The following is a 17318-nucleotide window of genomic DNA, read 5'->3' as shown; positions in this document are numbered from 1 at the left end:
TCAGGGTTTGTATCTGTCTTTTGCCGTGTAACAAGCCGTCCCCACGCTGAGCGGTTTAGAACAGCACAGTTTCTCTCTTCTGACTCTGTGTTGGCGGGCGATTCTTCTGTCGGTCGTCACTCGGTGGGGACCTCTGGGTCAGCCCCTCATTCCGTGGTCCAGCCCGGGTACCTTCACATGGCGGGAGGCTGGGGTCCGCGGACACAGGCTGAGGCAGCGAGGCCTCTTGAGGTCTGGGCCATGGAGCTCGCAGTCGTCACCTCCGCCGCGTCGGTCGCAGGCCCCAGGGTGGTGGAGAACCAGAACCGGATGCTTGTCCTTCGACGGGAGGGGCAGGCAGCTTCCCCCTGGCAGGGGGTGTGGGCCCGGGCGGGTGTGACTCCCGGTGCCCCACTGGTACTGCCTTCTCTGGGGTTTTCCCGACGTGATCACAGGGAGGAACTTCTGGGATCTTGGGGAAACGAACCTCGGCGATGGGTCACCGAGGTGAGGACACGGGCAAGTCGTCTTTAGAGTTTCACCGCTGCCGTGTTTATGGCATAGGTTTAAAATAAAAGTTTTCTTCATGCTGACCGTGGGGCGCCTGACTTGAGACTGACGGGGTGGGGGCCCAACCCTTCTGTCTTTTCAGTGAACAGGCTTGGCTGGTGCAGCACGCTGGGGCCTGGACTCTGGGAAGAAGAAAGCACGTGGCCGCCCTCCGGCGCTGGGTGCCGTGTCAGCTGGCAGAGGGTGGATGGACCGCACAGAGGGGCCTGGGCCGTTGGAGGCTTCGGTCGACCACCTCTGGGAGGCAGGCGTGGGCCCCGCGTGTACTTGTCGCGGGCGCCTGGTGTCTGAGGACAGTGCTGTCTGGTCGGCTGTCCTCCGGGCTCCCTCTTCTAGGTCGTCGCTGTCCTAAACACAGGGCTCTCTGTACTTTGCTCACAGGCTTTTTTTCCTGTGAGTTTGAAATTGTTTCAGAATTAAAAGTTAAGCAAATAACTACCCAGGAAACTGCGCTGCACCTCCACGTGGGGTGCTTGGCTGTGGGGAGGAAGGGCGTTCCCATGCCGCCCGCCGGCCGGGGCGGGTGCGGCCAGACACCCAGAGCCTGCCGATGGAGAGCCCGGCCCCAGCCCCTCTGAGCAGGGGGCCTCCTGCTTCTGCCCGCGCCCCCACCCAGGGCGGGTGGGTGAGGTCCTCCTGGGAGGAGTTCTGGGTGCCAGGTCCAGAGCGAGGGGCCCAGGGGCTGCTGTAGGCGGGGCGGGGAGCAGAGACCCGCTCGCAGCCGTCCACGTGCCCCAGACGGAGGCCGGCTGAGGCTCCCGCGCTGCTCGGGGTGTCTGTGTGCTGATCGCTAGCCGGGCTGGGTCTCCGCGTGGTCTTCCTCTCCTTGCGACGAGTAGGGGTTGCCGTTGGCTGTGACTGTGGGCTTCTCTCTGCGGTGGGTTTGCCCCATGCGGAGGATGCAGTCTTTAGCAGCTGCGGCTCCCGGGCTTAGCTGCCAGACCGGGGATCGAACCTGTGTCCCCTGCGTTGGCAGGCGGGTTCTTAACCGCTGGACCCCCAGGGACGCCCCTACCCAGTGCTTCTTAAGGAGGGTCTCACTTCCAAGGTGAAGAGCACTTCATTTCTTCAGACTCAGGACAGACACCCTCCAGGTGGTGGCAGACGGGGTCCTCCTCTTGCTGGTTGAGATCGCTGCATGTTCTGCCGTCCGTGGCAGCCTCGTGGGTGGTAGAGCCCTCTTTAGGATGACTAGTGACCCTTGTCCAGGGTCCCCCACACCCGTCCGTCCACTCTGTGCTCCCCGAGGCCTGTGGTCACTGCCTGCCGTGGTCACTCCTGTGTCCCCATCCCCTGGAGTGACTTGGGGCGCATAGTAGGTGCTCAGTTAACATTTGCTGGAGGAAAGGAGACCCGCCCACCTCGTCCCAGGCCGCCTCCACGGCTCAGTGAGGCCCTGGGCAAGTTTGAGACGGGCTGTCTCCAGCCTGAGTGGGAGGCGGAGACTCCAACCCTGGAAGGTAAAAAGGACGTGTAACAGGGCGGCTCTCTGCAGACGGCGGGACGGGCCTGTGGACAGCCGTAAAGCGCGCGGGTGCCGAGTGCCGTGAACCGCGCGGGTGCTGAGTGCCGGAAGCTCGGAGGGTGCCGAGTGCCCGGAAAGCTCAGAGGTTGCCACGTGCCGGGAAAGCTGGGAGCAGGGGTTTGTTCCGGCGCTGGCCGGGGGTGGGGGTCTCCTGGAGCAGGGTAGGGGAGGTGGGATGGGGCGAAGGAAGGGTGAAGGGCGCGAGGACATGTGGCCCGGGTGGAAGGGGGCTGCTCGTGTCCCCGACCGGGCCAGCGACATCGCGTGAGCAGGACAGACAGGCCCAAGCCGGGTTGTCGGGCCGGGTCGCTGGGTTCACGAGCCTGAGCCTTGGGCAGAGGTGGGGCGGGGACCTGGGTGGGTGGGATTCCCGCCCCCGCCCTGGTCCCCCTGGGTCTCTGGGCGGCAGGTCTGTGTCGAGCAGGGGTACGTGGATCCCCTAGCAGCGGGAGCAGGGCTCGACCACGCGCGGGTCCTGACGTGTGCACGTCCGCGTGAACGTGTGTGTCTGCCCCAGCCCGTCCGCATGGGTGTCTCTGAGCCTCATCTCGGAGATGAGGGCGCTGACTCCCTCCCGTGCCCCTGAGATCCTGAGACAGCACGTGCCCGGCCCTGTGCATGGCGGGGATTCATCCTCGAGACCGGGGGCCCCTGAGATCCCGAGACAGGGCGTGCCTGGCCCCGCGTTTGGGGGGGTTCATCCTTGAGGGTTGGGACCCCTGAGATCCCAAGACAGCACGTGCCCGGCCCTGCGCTTGGGGGGGGTTCATCCTTGAGGCCTGGGGCTCCTGAGATCCCAAGACAGCGCGTGGCTGGCCCTGCGCGTGGGGGGGTTCATCCTCAAGGGCTGGGGCCCCTGAGATCCTGAGACAGCACATGCCCGGCCCTGCGCGTGGGGGGTTCATCCTCAAGGGCTGGGGCCCCTGAGATCCCGAGACAGCGCGTGGCTGGCCCTGCGCGTGGGGGGGTTCATCCTCAAAGGCTGGGGCCCCTGAGATCCTGAGACAGCACGTGCCCGGCCCCTTGGGGGGCGGGGCTTCATCCTCGAGGCGGCACCCAGCGGTGGCAGCAGGTGCTGGCCAGGTGTGCTTCCTCTGGTCTCGTGTCTACAGCGGAACTGTAGGCACCTTGTTCTTAGAAGCTGAAAGTTTCCGAGGGGAAGCCCCCGTGTCGTGAGCCCCAGGGCTGGCAAGTCGAGTTGCAAAAGTGGGGTTCACGCCGGCAGGTCTGCCCGGCCGAGGCTAGCTCCTGGAGAGCCTCACGGGTCCAAAGCCACACCCTGAGCTGGACCAGTTTCAGACGCCCTGGGACTGAACTCAGAGTGGGCTGGGGGTGGGTGGGGGGGGTGCTGATACCTGGTATTTGACACCAGAATTTGAGGCGTTTTCCACCTGAGCAGAAGTCAGGGCTGAAGTCTTGTCTCCACTTGGGAAAGCGTTCTGTGCCCCCTGAGTCCCAAGAGGCCCAGGAGCTCGCCCACCTGGACCTGCACATTCAGAGCAGGAAGTGTGATGCCCCGTTCCTAGCCCCTGACACTCCCGTCCCAGGGGGCTCCTCCAGTCATCCCTGTGGAACAGAGAGACAGCGGACAAGCTGGGGTCCCCGCGGGCCGGGCGGCTGGCTTCCCATCTCCCCATTCCCACCAGTGAAGTGGGGATAATGACACCCCACACGCACACCCTGGGGGTGACTAGCAGGCCGTGGGGGTTCCCCTGCCGGAGCAGGAAGCGTCAAGAAGCACAGGCATCGTTGCTCATAATTATCCGACGCCTCAGCTGTTCACGTGGTGCAGCCCATGAGGGCTGCCGGCTCCGTGTCCCCGAGATCCACACCACGCACCCCGCCCCAGCCCAGCTTGCCCAGGACCCTCAGTGCCGCCCTCCGCATCCATGCCAGGCAGCAGGCTCTGCTCTGGGGGACAGGGTGGGGGCCACTCGCTGGGGGGGGGGGGGGGCAGTGCTGGGAAGTGTCGTCCCCGTGTTGGGGGCTGGGGTCACATGGCCGCAGGCCCGTGGCACCCGTCAGGCCTCCGTGAGTCTGGGGGGGACCCTGGCCTGGCGATCCCGTCCCTCTGGTCCACCCTGAAGGCTGAACGCGCACCCCCCCCATCAACCCTGGTCTCAGAGCTTCCCACCAGGAAGACGTGGCTCTCCCACACACACTGTCCCAGACCGAAGAGGGGCTTCCCCACCCCCTGGGGCTCGGGGTCTCAAAAGCAGCTGAGGAAGCAGGCGGGAAACAAGCCGCGAGGCTCTCATCCAAAGGCCATGGGAGGACTGGCCTCAGCTCTTGACCTGAAACTTGAAACTGTCAACGTGGGAATTACTGCCTCCGGTGATAATCCCAGTTGTCATCGCGAGCGCCAGCCTGCCCTGGCCCTGCGGCTCAGTCCGCAGTCTAGCTGGGCGCTGATCCTGCTTCTGCAGCCCGCCTGGCCATGCCCACGACAGGCACAGCTGCCAGACCCTGACTCAGGCGGGGGGCCCACCTGCAGGCCAGCCTGGAGAGCAGGTCCCCACGGGGGTCTGGGGCATCAGTTCTGAACACTTTTGGGGAGAGACGAGTCCTGCAGAGAAACTCAGCCCATGGACATGGGCAGAGTGGACCCCCACACCGCAGGAGGTCCCGGGCCCACCAGGAGGAGGCCCTTCTCGCAAGAATCAGGAGGACACGGCAATTGGAGGTGCTCCCAGGGGTGCCTGACCCCAGTGCTGTGCCTAGGACGTCTTCCAGAAACGCCCCGCGTGGTGGAATCCCAGCCCGGCTCACCCAGATCACGCATGCCGCAGGCTCGCAGTTCCTAGGGTCCTGTTTTAAAGCCATGGGATCTGGGCTCGGACTTGCCAGACAGGCCTGGAGAAGACAAGCCCGATTCCTGGGCCTCAGGTTGCCGACCCCGAGGTCTCTGTCCCTCCCGACCGGGCACTGCCAACTCCCTGCCGGGAGTGGGGGTGGAGACCATCCAGGTCACCCACCCGCACAGTGGCCTGGTACCCGCCGCAGGCCTCCATGTGTCAGGCCCTTTCCAGCCACTTCCTCCAGGAAGGAACCTGACCACGTTCTCCAGTACCCTGCCAGCAAAAAGACCCTTCCCACATCGAACACTTTGTAAAGCGTCTCCAAGGCCCAGAGTCAGCCCCAGCTGTTTCTGCGTCTCACCTCGCTCCAGTCTGAGACGCATCTGCTCCCGGCTGGGACCAGGGCACGTCCCCCAGGGCGGTCTAATGGGGGAGCGGCCCGATCTGAGCGGCTGGACTCAGGCCAGCAGGCCCCCCCAGAGAGGCTGCATGGGCAGTGCAGATGGGCAGCCCCTGGCCTGCTAGCTACCCGGCCACGGTGCATCCTTGCGGGGAGACGGCTGGGCCCTGAGCCGCGTGGAGCCAGACAATGGCTTGAGGATCTCGTGTGATGGGACCAGCCTTTCTCGGGGGGGACGGGTTAGAACCTGGCCGGCACCCGGGCTGGCCAGCGTCCAGCGAAGTGTCACGGGGCGCCTCAGAGCCGGGTGACGTGCCAGCCCCTTGCCACTGCCCGCTTCGGTCCTGGGGAGTCAGCTGCAGGACCACCCCTCAGCCTTGATGGGGGAGGCACTCTGAGATGCCCCTCCCTGAAAAATCCGACACCCCCGCCCCCAACCCGAAAGGAGGCCCTCTGCTGGATTTTCTCCCACCCTCTGTGCCTAAGAGCCCCCTGGCCTTCCACCTGCTTCCCAACCTGCCTCCAGATGCCAGAACCCACATGCAAGTCCTCTCCCCGCTCCGGCCACCGACCGGTGGGACACGGGCCTTGCAGGCACCATCCCACCCCTCCAACCCAGGGCTGGATCAGAAGAAACACGCCACACCCACACGGGTGACCCCCGGCCCATGGGGGCGCCTGGACGCAGGAGGTGACGGGCTGGGTACCAGTGCCATCCAGGCACAGACATTCCCGCAGTACGGTGGCGCTGTGTCCCTCTAGTCCGGTGTCTCCCCTTGAGGCCGAGACAGGCTGGGACCCATCAGGTGGGCCTGCTGACCAGCCAGAGAGTCCCAGAGATGACTGGCAGCCCCCAGCCAGGTCAGGCTCTGTCCGCCCCAAGGTCCCAGCCTCTCCGGCTGGCAGGATGGCACCTGAGTGGCACCTGAGCATCTGGCTTGGTGCAGAACTCAACGTGCCAGGCCCCGCCATCGCCCAGCTGGGTGACCTGGGCTGTTGATCGTGTCTCGCTGGGCCCCAGGCTTCTCATTGCTAGAAAGAGGACTCAGCCAGTCTGCTGGCCACAAGTCCTTAGGAGGAGGTGCGAGGCCCTATGCTTGGCAAAGCAGCATCCAGAAGGTGCCTGCCCCGGGCCTGTGGGATCTGCAGATGCCAGCCTGGGCTGAGCCCTGTTTCCCCTGGCTCCTAGCTGCCGGAGAGTGACAGGAAACTAGGGGTCACGTCACGCTGAGGTATGGGCCGGTGGGTGGCGAGCAGGTCCCCGGGAGAGGAGGCTGGAGGAGACAGGCAGGGCGGCGTGCAGGGGACGAACGGCCTTCGGACAGGCTGGGGGCATCCCAGAGGGACGGGGAAGACCCCAAAGACTTCCTCTCCTGGGACTTCCTCCCCCACCAGCCCCCTCCTCCCGCCACTCTAGCTTGGTGTCCGGCTCCCTTTCTGAAACCGGAGCAGAGATGTGGGAGCAGGCGTAGGCGGGGCGTGACTGGCGAGCCCGCACGCTCCTCGGTGTCCAGGGAGGGACGCAGGGTGCTGGATTCCAGGCTTGCTCCCGCGGCCACGGGCGGGGCGGGGCGGGCACAGTCAGCTTAGCTTAGCCCCCGGGACGGACCCCCCACACACACACCCCTCCCGACCCGGCTGCCCTGTCCAGGGTGCATGGCCCAGCCTTCTGCGGATGGGAGGGGGCGGATCAAGTCAGATGCAAAGGCCCTCCTCTGCGAGGTGCCTGCCACGTACCGGCTGTTACGGCCCTAACTGTGGGTCCCAGCCCAGCCCTACAGATTCCTCGAGTCACTCCCAGCTGACAAACGAGAACACAGAGGGGAACGGTCGGCTCCTGACGCCCTCCGCTGCCCCGTCTGCTGGTCCCAGACCCTCTGCCCCCACCACCCACCCACCCACGGCCCCCACTGCGGAGAGGCAGGAGCCCCACACCACTAGGGGCATGTGCCCTGGTATCCAGGGAAGGGCGCGGGGCACGTTCCTGCTGGATTCCTGCTGTGCGGGGTGGGTGACAGCTGGCGGTGGGGCTCTCCAGGCGACCGGGAAGGCGGGTCTGGCACGTGGGGCAGCTTCTGGGATCCTCCAGCCCCAGGAATCCGCGTGTTGGCAAAGATGTCCACGTTTGGGGAGCCCAAAGCCTTCCCCCCACCCCAGAAATGCGGGCAGGAATTTAACGTGCAGCTGTGGCTGCCCTGCTGGGACGGCAGAATCCATAGAGGAGGCCTCAATGGGGCAAAGACGAGGCTGAGCGGGGAGGGCATGGCCCAGGGCAGCAGGGAGGTGCTCCCCGGCATCGCGAGCTGGACACTGAGTTGTCGGGGCCCTGGGGATCCCCAAGGGCCGGCCCATAGCAGTCAGCTGGGCCAGGCTCGGGGGTTCCCACAGGAGAAGCCACTGGAGAGTTGGGGCGGCGGAGTCACCAGCACCCTCGGAAGGTGTGGGGCGGGAATACCGGGAGCACTGTCACACGTGGGAGATTCCTGGGCAGAGGTGTGAACGCCCGCCGCCCTTCCCCACTCGCCACGGCCGTGCTTTCTGCACAGCGCATGCAGGGGGCTCGTCCAGGGGTCCAGAAGGCAGATGGGCCCAGAGGGCGGGATAGGGATCTCACGACCTGAGGGACATCCTGGCAGTGACTTCTTTGGTTGGGGTGGGGAGTGTCTGTTTTTTTTTTGTTTTTTAAACTTTCTCTTAGAATAGCTTCGGCTTCGCTTTGAGAAGAAGGTCCGGAGGTTTCCCGCATGCCCCCACACGGGCACAGCCCCCCACCATGCGGGTGGGACGTTTGTTACCATCGATGGGCAGAGTCTGGTTTCCTGTCAACGGGACCTGCTGGGACCCCCACCCCACCCCACCCCACTCCCAGGCTGACAAGGCCCCCAGGGGCTGAGCTGACCTAGCAAGGGTCTCAGCACAGCGCTTGGACCCTGTGAGATGGTTCCGCCTCCGCAGAGAGCCTTCAGTTCAAGGACTGTTCCGGGGCCTCCTTGGTGGTGCAGGGGTAAAGGATCCACCTGCCGATGCAGGAGACGGGTTTGATTCCTGATCCAGAACGATCCCACAGGCCCCGGAGGGCTAAGCCCCGGAACCACACCCGCTGAGCGCACTCGCCTCAGCTGCTGAAGCCTGCCTGTGCTGAGTCCCTGCTCTGCATCAGGGGAAGCCACTGCAATTAGAAGCCCATGCCCAGCGACTAGAGAGTACTCCCCGCTCGCTGCAACCAGGAGAGAGCCCGTGTGTGGCAGTGAAGACCCAGTGCAGCCAAAAATAAAAGCCATCCCAGAGACCAAACCTGCAATAACTCAGGACCTTGGACGTTCTCAAGGGGCCCCATGCTCCTGGGATTTGACCAGCCATCGATCTGGGGGCATCTCAGGAGAGAGCGAGACGCTGAATCAAAAGGGGGAGAGGTTTTCTTCTGGGTGGGGGAGCCGATGAGGCCAGCACTAATGATGAGGCAGCCGAAGACCCAGCACTGAGAACGCACGTGAAAGCGGCTTCTCCTCGCAGAGCCTCCCTGGATGCGACTGTGTCCCGCTCCCTGACAGCTCGTCCACGTTTCAGCAAGCTCGCAGTCAAGATGTCCTTCCTTCTGGCCCCTGGGTAGCTCAGATGCTTGCTCATGCCCCATCCTCTCTGCGAGGCTGGACCCCAGGGCGACGCACCCCCGGCGGCTCCCTCCCTGCCTCCGCCTGAAGACAGCGCCCGTTGCTTTGCCGGGTGGACGCCGGCAGCGAGAGGCACCTTCAGTCCCAGTCTGCACGCACGCTGTCCAAAGCCGCATCTCCAGTGCGTTCTGCCAGGCCCTGCTCTCTGCCCCTTGAGGCGCTCGGCATGTTCAGGCAGCTCCGGGACTGCGTGGCTTTTGGCTTCGAGGGGACTTTTCCAAGCTCAAGGTGAAGATGTGTACACAGCAGGCCGCTCCTTGCTCAGAGTGTCCTGTCGCTCGGGCGTATGCAGGGCCGCCTCCAGTCACCACCCGCCGGACCTGCGCCTGGTCTCCAGGCAGGTCTAACGTCACTTCCGCCAGACCTGGGTCTCCGGACTCACTCTTTCTGGCCCCTTTCAGGTGGAAGTGAGGGTGCTGGCATTTTCATGGTAAACCTAACTCGAAAGATAAAACTGCCCATCCTGTACGTACAGCCATTCTGCTGGGGCCTCTGCACCTCTGCTTTATATCCTGAACAGGGTGTGGGGGGGTCGGACACCTTGTTTCTGCAAAGAGCCAGCTGTTAAACATTTTCAGCTCTGCAAGCCAGGTGGTGTCTGTTGCAGCTTCTCAGCCTCACCAGCCCAGATTGAAAGCACCTGTCTGTCTTGCGGAGAGTGCCGCGTTCCAATAAAACTTTATTTACAAAAAAGCGAGCCGTGGGCCAGACCAAGCTGTAGCTTGCTGACCCTGGCCCCAGTAACCAGGAGGGGCGCCACCACCTTCCTCTGCTCAGTTTCATAACCTGGCTGTTCCTTGCCGTCACCATAGACCGAGGAATTTGTCACACGGCTTGGTCGCCTCTTCATCTCTGCCAAGAACGCACTGAGACAGGTGACACGCCATAAGACAGAGATGTCCGCGGCCTTCACGTGCACTCACTCTCAATGGGAGAATGACTGGGTCCTGTGGGAAGAAAGTTTTCTAAAGGGAAAATTCACGTCAGTCATGGCAGCACAAGGCCTGATCCAGGATCTTGATTCATACGTAAGGAGAGATTGTGCTGGAAAACAGCACACGGGGCGCCTGAAGGAAGTGAATCACGGAGCCTGAGGAGGCGGCTTGCAGGGTTTCTCAGGAGACGCCTCGCCCTGCCCTGCCCGGGGAGGGGCCCCACTGCAGCGGGGCCTCCAGGTCCCAAAGAAGGAGAGCAGGATGTGGGCCAGGAGCCTGCCAGCCTGGGTGGAGGCTGTGTTTGTGTCGGCCTTGCTTGCCTGGTTCCAGAGGGCTCTGAGGCAGCCGTCAGAACTGGCGTGGCGTGAACCAAGACCACGGCGGGGAACCGTGAAGGCCCGAGGAGGGTCTCAGGCCCTTGGGGTGCACCAGCCGCACCGACGGGCCCCCAGGCTTCCTGATGGCAGAGCCTGGGAAGGTGGACGCGACCCGCATGCCCGCTGTTGTTGGGGGCGGGGGCAGCTGGGGTGCAGGATGACCGGGCGGCTGGCAGTCGCACACCCTGGCCTCCTTGAGACAAGGGTTCTCCCCCAACCCTCCAATTGGCTGGAGCAGGAGACCGTAGAGGCTGAAAATGAGGACCCTGGGTCCCCCTGGCTGCCTCACAGACTCCTAGGGATGCCCCCCCAAGGGAAAGCCCCGATCAGCCACCAGCACAGACGGGCAGGAAGGCGCTCAGACCACACCCCTGAGTCCCTGGCGTGAGACCTGGGAGCTGGGGCCCTGGAGTCTGACCTTTGACCTGGCAGGGGTCCTGGCCAGCTGGCTGCCGGCCTGGTCAGAGAAGCAGGGTAGGAGGGTGTCCACCGAGTGGGTGGAGCCCGGAGGTGCACAGAGAAGAAGCCCCGAGTAACACGCGTATGCGTTGCCCTGGGCTCCCGGCCCACCTTTGGTCCAGGCCCTTCACGGTCACGTGTCCCCCGTGTGTGCACGGAGGGAGGGTGCCTGAGACTTGGGGAAAGCTGCTTTCCCTCACTGCTCCACACGTGGCTCGGGGGAGCTGACCTTGGGCCCGCTGCAGGCAGCCAGGCTGCCGGCCCCCTGATGCCCAGTCTCCGAGGGCACCGTCTCCACGCACGGACGCCCAGAGGACCAGCGAGGGCTGGGCTTCAGCCCCCTGCCCTGGGCTCATCACCGGGGCGAGGGGACCCTCCCACCCCGATGAGTGAAAGGGTCATCCCTGGGCAGACCCAGCACCATGGCAGGTGGGCAGGTGGGCCCCCTCGCAGCCTCTGCCCACCCTGCGGATCACAGGGTGGCTCAGAGTCAGGGATGCCCGATCCTGCCAGAGCCAGAGGTGAAGCTGAGCCCAGGAAGAGCAGCATCCACCCCATGGGCTGCCAGCCGCCACCCGCAGTCTCCCGAGAGCCCTGCAGACAGGTAACCAGGTCAGCAGGGCTGATGCCCGCTGGGAGGCAGCCTGGGTAGGAGTGTCCTGGGGACCCCGGGGCGGGTGGTGCCCAGCGCAGGAGTGACTGCGAGGCGGCAGGTGCCCAGGGCTCCGCACCCACATGTCTTCCTGTAGTGCAGTCTGTGCCCGAGCGGCCCGTACAGGCCACGGGCTTCCTCTGAACTGGGCCGGCAGCTGAGATAAGGGCACCCGGGCACTCGCTCTGGGCGGCCTGGGGCCAGGCACCAGGGCCTCTGCCCCTGGGAAAGGCAGGGCCAGGCCCCACTCCAGGGCCGCGGAGGAAGAGGAGGCGAGCCCTGGGCGGCTGCTGCGGGAGAGGGTCCAGCGGGGCCTGCAGACCCAGCGGGGTCTCAAAGCAGGTTCGCAGCTCCTGGCTGGGCGCCCAGGCCACCAAGGGGGGCCCTGCCGGTCGGTGATGCCCCCCGCCCCCAGACCACAGCCCGGTGGCTGGTTCCCCGTGGCCGTGCCCAAGACGCCGGCAGTGGGGATGCGCTGTCCTCTTGGCCCTTCCTCCCGTGTCCGAGCCGTCAGCCAGTTCCTGTCGCCTGTCAGTGTCACTTCTCCCTGAAGCCGGGCCCTGTACCCGCTCCCCTGGAGTGACCGTCACAAGCCGGCCGCAGTCCAGCTCCTCACCCAGACGTGCCGCCAGCGTCGCCTGCCCCTGGGCCCACCCTCACGACCTCCGCAGCCCCCGGCTCTCCCAGCAGGACTGCGGCCCCCTGCTGTGTTCCGGCACGTCACCCTACCCGAGCGTGGGTCCCCTGAGGCTCCGACCCCTCCTTCCGTGGGGGTGTCCCTGCTGGTTCCTCTGTCCCACCCGGCCCTCACCCCTGGAAAGCCCTCCGGTCTCCTCGGCAGCCCTCTCTCCGCTGGCTCTATGGCACCTCTTCCAGGCCACAGGCTGTCTGCTCAGCCTCCTGTGGGTACCCAAACAGAACGACCGCAGGCTGTGGCTCAGACGACAGATGTGAATCGTCTCCAGTTCTGGAACAGAGGCAGGGCAGGGCCAGGCCCTCTGGAGGCTCCGAGAAAGTCCTTCCTCCACGCCCAGCTCCGGGTGGCCCTGTGCACCCCTTGGCTTGTGGCCTCGCCCTCCCAGTCTCAGCCCCTGTTTTCACTTGGCCTCCTCCTCCTCTGTCCTTCCCAGGGGACCTGGCATCTGCTCCCTCACCCCGTGGTTACTTCCTGGGGGAGACTTCCTTCTCTGCTGCCCACCTAGGGGGTCCGGCTGCCCCTCGTCGGTTGCCTCGCCACACGATTCCTGGGGTTCTGCGGCTCTCAGGGCTGGGGCTGGGTGCCCCTGCCATCCTGCGTCCGGCACTGTGCCGGCCCGAGGGACAGGCTGCTCAATAAATGTTAGTTTGATTGTCTGGAGCCAGACTGCGCAGTGTCACAGAGTCAGGCTATGCAGAGTCCGGGTCACGGCTCGGCCAAGGGCTGCGGCTGCTCCCAGCTGGTCCTGCAGCCTCTGTCTGGGCCCGAAGCATCGGTGACCTTCCACCTCCCACCCCCCGGGGGATCTGGGAGCCAAAGGCACAGTTGGGTGGGTCCTCAGAGACAGAGAAAAGTCTTCTGATGATGTGGTGGGTGCTGTTCGGGGCATGTGGGCTTTGGTGCTGGAAGGCTAGCCAAGTTGACCTGATAATTTGGTCTCCACCCAGCTGGGTGGGACAGGCTGTTGTGGCCTCGCCCTCAAGAGCTCAGCCTGGCTCAGGGCACCTGGGGCTGCCTGGAGGGTGGGGCAAGCTCAGGCCCCTCCCAACTGCGTTTTCTGGCCTGGGGGCGGTCCATAGCCAGCCTGGGGCCTTCTGTGCCTGGCAGGGAGTTGCCAGGCTGGTTCACAGTCTGGGTGGCTGCCTGAGGGCTGGCAGGGCTGGCTCCTGGGGTGCCCTCTCTGCCCCTCCTCCTCCCACAGAACCCCGCTGGGCTGCAGGGGCCGACTGGACAGGGGCCATCTCTCTGGAAAAGGATGTTGACCCGTGTGGTGTGGCTGCAGGAAGGGACAGCTGCCAGCCTGCCGGTGGAAGAAGGCAAAACAGAGGAACCACCCAGCCGCGTCAGAACGCGCAGCCCCGGCTCTCTGCCCGTGGTCGCTCGGGGTCCCGGTGCCAGGCCGTCCTGACGTCTGTCCGGAACGACGCTCTAGCTCGTCAGGAAACAGCTGGATTATGTTCCCAGGTTCCCGGTTTAAGAGGCAAAAACAGTTTTTCCGTTTTGTACGATGGAGATGAGATTATGTAACAGAAGAGGAAAGGTTTTCACGTGAACGGCTCAGGGGTGCAGTGTTGGGCAGCCAGCCGCCTCCCCTGTCCACTTCCCAGTTTCATCACCCCAAGGAAGCCCCACACTCCCCGGGCACCTGCTCTCTGCCTCTGTGGACCGGCCTGTTGTGGACGTTTCGTGTACATGGGGTCAGGCCGCTGCCTGGCGTTTGGGGGCTGCCCTCACTGGGGCTCAGCTGGTGAATCCGCGTGCAGTGCGGGAGACCTCGGTTTGATCCCTGGGTTGGGAAGATCCCCTGGAGGAGGGAAAGGCTACCTACTCCAGTATTCTTGGGCTTCCCTGGTGGCTCAGCAGGTAAAGAATCCGCCTGCAATGCGGGAGACCTGGGCTCAGTCCCTGGGTTGGGAGGATCCTCTGGGGAAGGGAGAGGCTACCCACTCCAGTGGCCTGGCCTGGAGAGTGCCATGGACTGTACAGGGCACAGGCTCCCAAAGAGCCAGACACGACTGAGCGACCTTCACTTCACTTCCTGCCATAAAGCTGGGGAGGTTCATCCACGCTGTGGTCTTCCTAAGCCAGTAATCTTCCTTCCTACGGATAGACCACTTTGGTATGTCCATGTGTTTATCAACAAGTCGGGGTTTTTTTTTGTTCTGTTTTTACTAGAGTATGATTGATTTAAAGTGAAGATGGCAGATGGTACAGAATCTGCCTGCGACGTGGGTTTGATCCCTGGGTCGGGAAGATCCCCTGGAGAAGGAAATGGCAACCCAGTCCAGAATTCTTGCCTGGAGAATCGCATGGACAGAGGAGCCTGGCGGGCTGCAGCCCCCGGGGTCGGGAAGAGTCAGCGGCGACGGAGCGACTGGCGCTCTCACATCGTCGATTTACGAGGTCGTGTCAGTCCCAGGCGTACCACAGAGGCGACTCGGCTGAGCTTGTACTTGTTTATTCAGGTTTATAATCGAATCCGTCCCTTGCTCTGGCGGTGCTGGGGCTTTGTTGCCCAGCGTGAGCTCTTCTCTGGTGGGGTGAGCCGGGCTCCTCTGGCGCGCAGCCTTCTCCTCGCGGCAGCTTCTCGTCACGGGCACGGCCCTGTGGTTGTGACCCACGGGCGTGGCTGCTCTGAGGCCTGTGGGCTCTCCTGGGTCAGGGCTCAAACCCGCGTCTGCTGCGTTGGCAGGCGGGTTCTTTCCCACTCAGGACGTCCCTGTGTACTCTTTCGGATCCTTTGCTCGTCCAGCTTGTCACGGAACATTGGGTCGAGTCTGTGCTCTACAGCAGGTCTCGGTGATCTCCAGAACATTGAGTCGAGTCTGTGCTCTACAGCGTCTTGGTGGTCTCCATCTCATAAGGCAGAGGGTGCGCGCGCACGCCCCAGGCTTCTGACTGGTCCTTCCTGACCCGTTCATCCGCTGATGGATGCCTGTGTTGTTTTACATTCTGATTGTTCTGGAAATGTTGCGAAAGAACGGGTGCACGTTCTGGTAGTAAGTTTCGGTTTGGACGCCTGCTTTCACCTGAGTTACACATACCCAGGACGTTACACATGCCCAGGACGAGAATCACGGAGTCACGTGGCTGCCACTTTGGCTTTTGAAAAATGCCTTTGCTTTGAAGTATTTGTAAGTTGACTGAACTGGGCAGCTCACACAGACAGACCCGGACGCAGTTCCTCTCTCTCTGGGACTCAGTGTCCCCGTCTGAAAAACAGGCGTCTGGAAGTTCCTGCCTCCTAAGGGGACGGAGGTGGGGGGGGATTCAAGGAGCTGATATGAGTGGCCAGCCCTGTGCTTGGCCCAGAGGCAGTGTAGGGCAAAGGTCAGCGGGAATTTTGCAAAAATACCCACTTGTTACATCAAAGATGTGAGAGTTTTCCACTGTTTGGAAAACTTACTTTCCTGAGCAGCACAGGCATTCCCTGACTGTGCTCCAGGCGCTGCCGCAAATACAGGAGCCAGCCTGGACCCCGAATCTGCTCTCAGCGCATGGGACAGCGGGTTGCTGCTGCTGCTGAGTCGGTCAGTCGTGTCTGACTCTGCGACCCCATGGGCTGCTGTAGCCCGCCAGGCTCCTCTGTCCGTGGGCTTTCCCAGGCAAGAACACTGGAGTAGGGGAGCCATTCCCTCCTCTAGAGGAGCTCCCCCACCCAGGGATGGAACCCGAGTCTCCTGCACTGCAGGCGGGTTCCTGACCACCGAGCCCCCAGGAGGGCTCAAAGCAGAGGATGACTGTGGGTCGAGGGCCAGCTGTGTCCCGTGGGGACTGTGGGCCCCTGACCCCCCACACCCCGGCTCTCTGAGCCTCTCTCAGAGGAGCGAGCCGACCTTGCAGGGCCCCCGCCCCACCGCTAGCCACCGGGAATGCGAGCGTCGAGAGTACCCAGCCCCGCACCGCCAGCACCGGGCTGGGCCAGGGGCCAGGACCGCGGGGTGTGGGGCTGGGCGGGGAGGGCGGAAGCCTGAGGGGCCTGGTGGAGCGGTTCTCTGAGCTGACCGCCGGAAGGAAGCGGCCGTCTGAGCTGCTTTTACCTTTGTGAATAAACACGTCCCGGCTGGGGTCTTCCTGCTGCACACCCCAGCCCTTGTGTCTTCCTGAGCCCGGGGGCGTGTCTTATCAGCTGGGCCGCTCCCGCACTCTCTCCTTCCCTGGTGTGTTCTGGGCAGGAAGGCCACGGACCTTTGCTCCCCCAACCGAGGGCCGCCCACCTGCGGACTCGCCCCGGTGGCGCGTTGGCCTGAGGGCGGGACCTAGGCTGGGATCCGGAGGCCGCCAGGCAACCCAGGCTGGAGCTGGGGACGCTCCAGGCACGTCGGGTCCAGGAGGCTCCCCGCCTTGCTCGTCCGCCCCCAGGACACGAACGGCCATGGTCCGAGCTCCGTTTTGCACATGTTCCCGCGGAACCCTGCGGCGGGGTTCCCAGGGGGCCGGGCAGAGGCTTCAGAGGGGGTCTCGCTCCATGTGGAAATGGGGAGGGGCATGTCGAAGTTCCTGGGGCTGCTGGTGCTTCCCGGGCAGCTGTGGCCGGGCTGTCTCAGGCCAGGGGGCGCAGCATCTGAGGGCTGCAGGCACGTGCTGGGCGGTTCCCGGGAGTGGTCTGCGATGGACCAGGTCCTGCCCTCGCGCGGGGATCGCACCCAGCCCAGGTGGGGGGTGTGCGCGTGGGCGGGGGGCATGCAAGCCCAGCGGAGACAGTGGGGCTGTGTGACGCCCGGATCTGCTCTACAGAGAAGGCCCAGCCTTCCCTTCATCGTCTTTATTGCTGAAGGAGCTCACAGGTTGGGGGTGTCCTGGAGCCCCGATGTCCCTCACCCAGGCCTCTCTCCGCCGCTCAGGCAGCACCCCCTTGGATGTTTCGATTCTGTGCTCATTTTCTGCTGATTTCTTTTTAGTTTTTACTGTAGTGCGGCTGCGTTACACTGTTAGGTTCCTGCTGCCCAGCAAAGTGAATCAGTTCTACATAAATATCCGCTGTTTTTTAGATTCTCTCCCCACGTAGGTCATCACAGACTCCTGGGTAGGGTTCTCTGTGCTGTCGAGGAGGGCCTTGTGGGTTTTGTGTCTAAGAGGCCATGGCGTGTATATGTCAGTCCCAGTCTCCCAGCCTGCCCCCCGCCCCCTTGGTAACCACAGGTTTGTTCTGTAAACGTCTGTAACTCTCTTTCTGCTTTGCCAATAACTTAATCTGTGCCCTTTTTCTAGATTCCATGTGTCTGCGATACTTGTTTCTCTCTGACTGACTTCAC

General features: G+C 63.8%; 1 protein-coding gene and 1 long non-coding RNA gene across 2 annotated transcripts in view; one reads left to right on the top strand and one right to left on the bottom strand.

Moving 5' to 3' along the window:
- The window catches only part of BCR (BCR activator of RhoGEF and GTPase), an 86713-nt gene that overhangs the window by 17999 nt on the left and 51396 nt on the right, over positions 1–17318 (top strand). The gene's annotated exons all lie outside the window — the stretch shown is intronic.
- Positions 9589–16257, bottom strand: LOC139176800 (uncharacterized). Its single transcript, XR_011561258.1, has 2 exons — positions 16104–16257; positions 9589–9890 (listed from the first exon to the last, which is right to left on the bottom strand). It is a non-coding gene; the product is annotated as an uncharacterized lncRNA (long non-coding RNA).

Source organism: Bos indicus, chromosome 17, assembly GCF_029378745.1.
Source record: "Bos indicus isolate NIAB-ARS_2022 breed Sahiwal x Tharparkar chromosome 17, NIAB-ARS_B.indTharparkar_mat_pri_1.0, whole genome shotgun sequence".
NCBI lineage: Eukaryota > Metazoa > Chordata > Mammalia > Artiodactyla > Bovidae > Bos > Bos indicus.
This window is presented reverse-complemented; position numbering and strand designations above follow the sequence as displayed.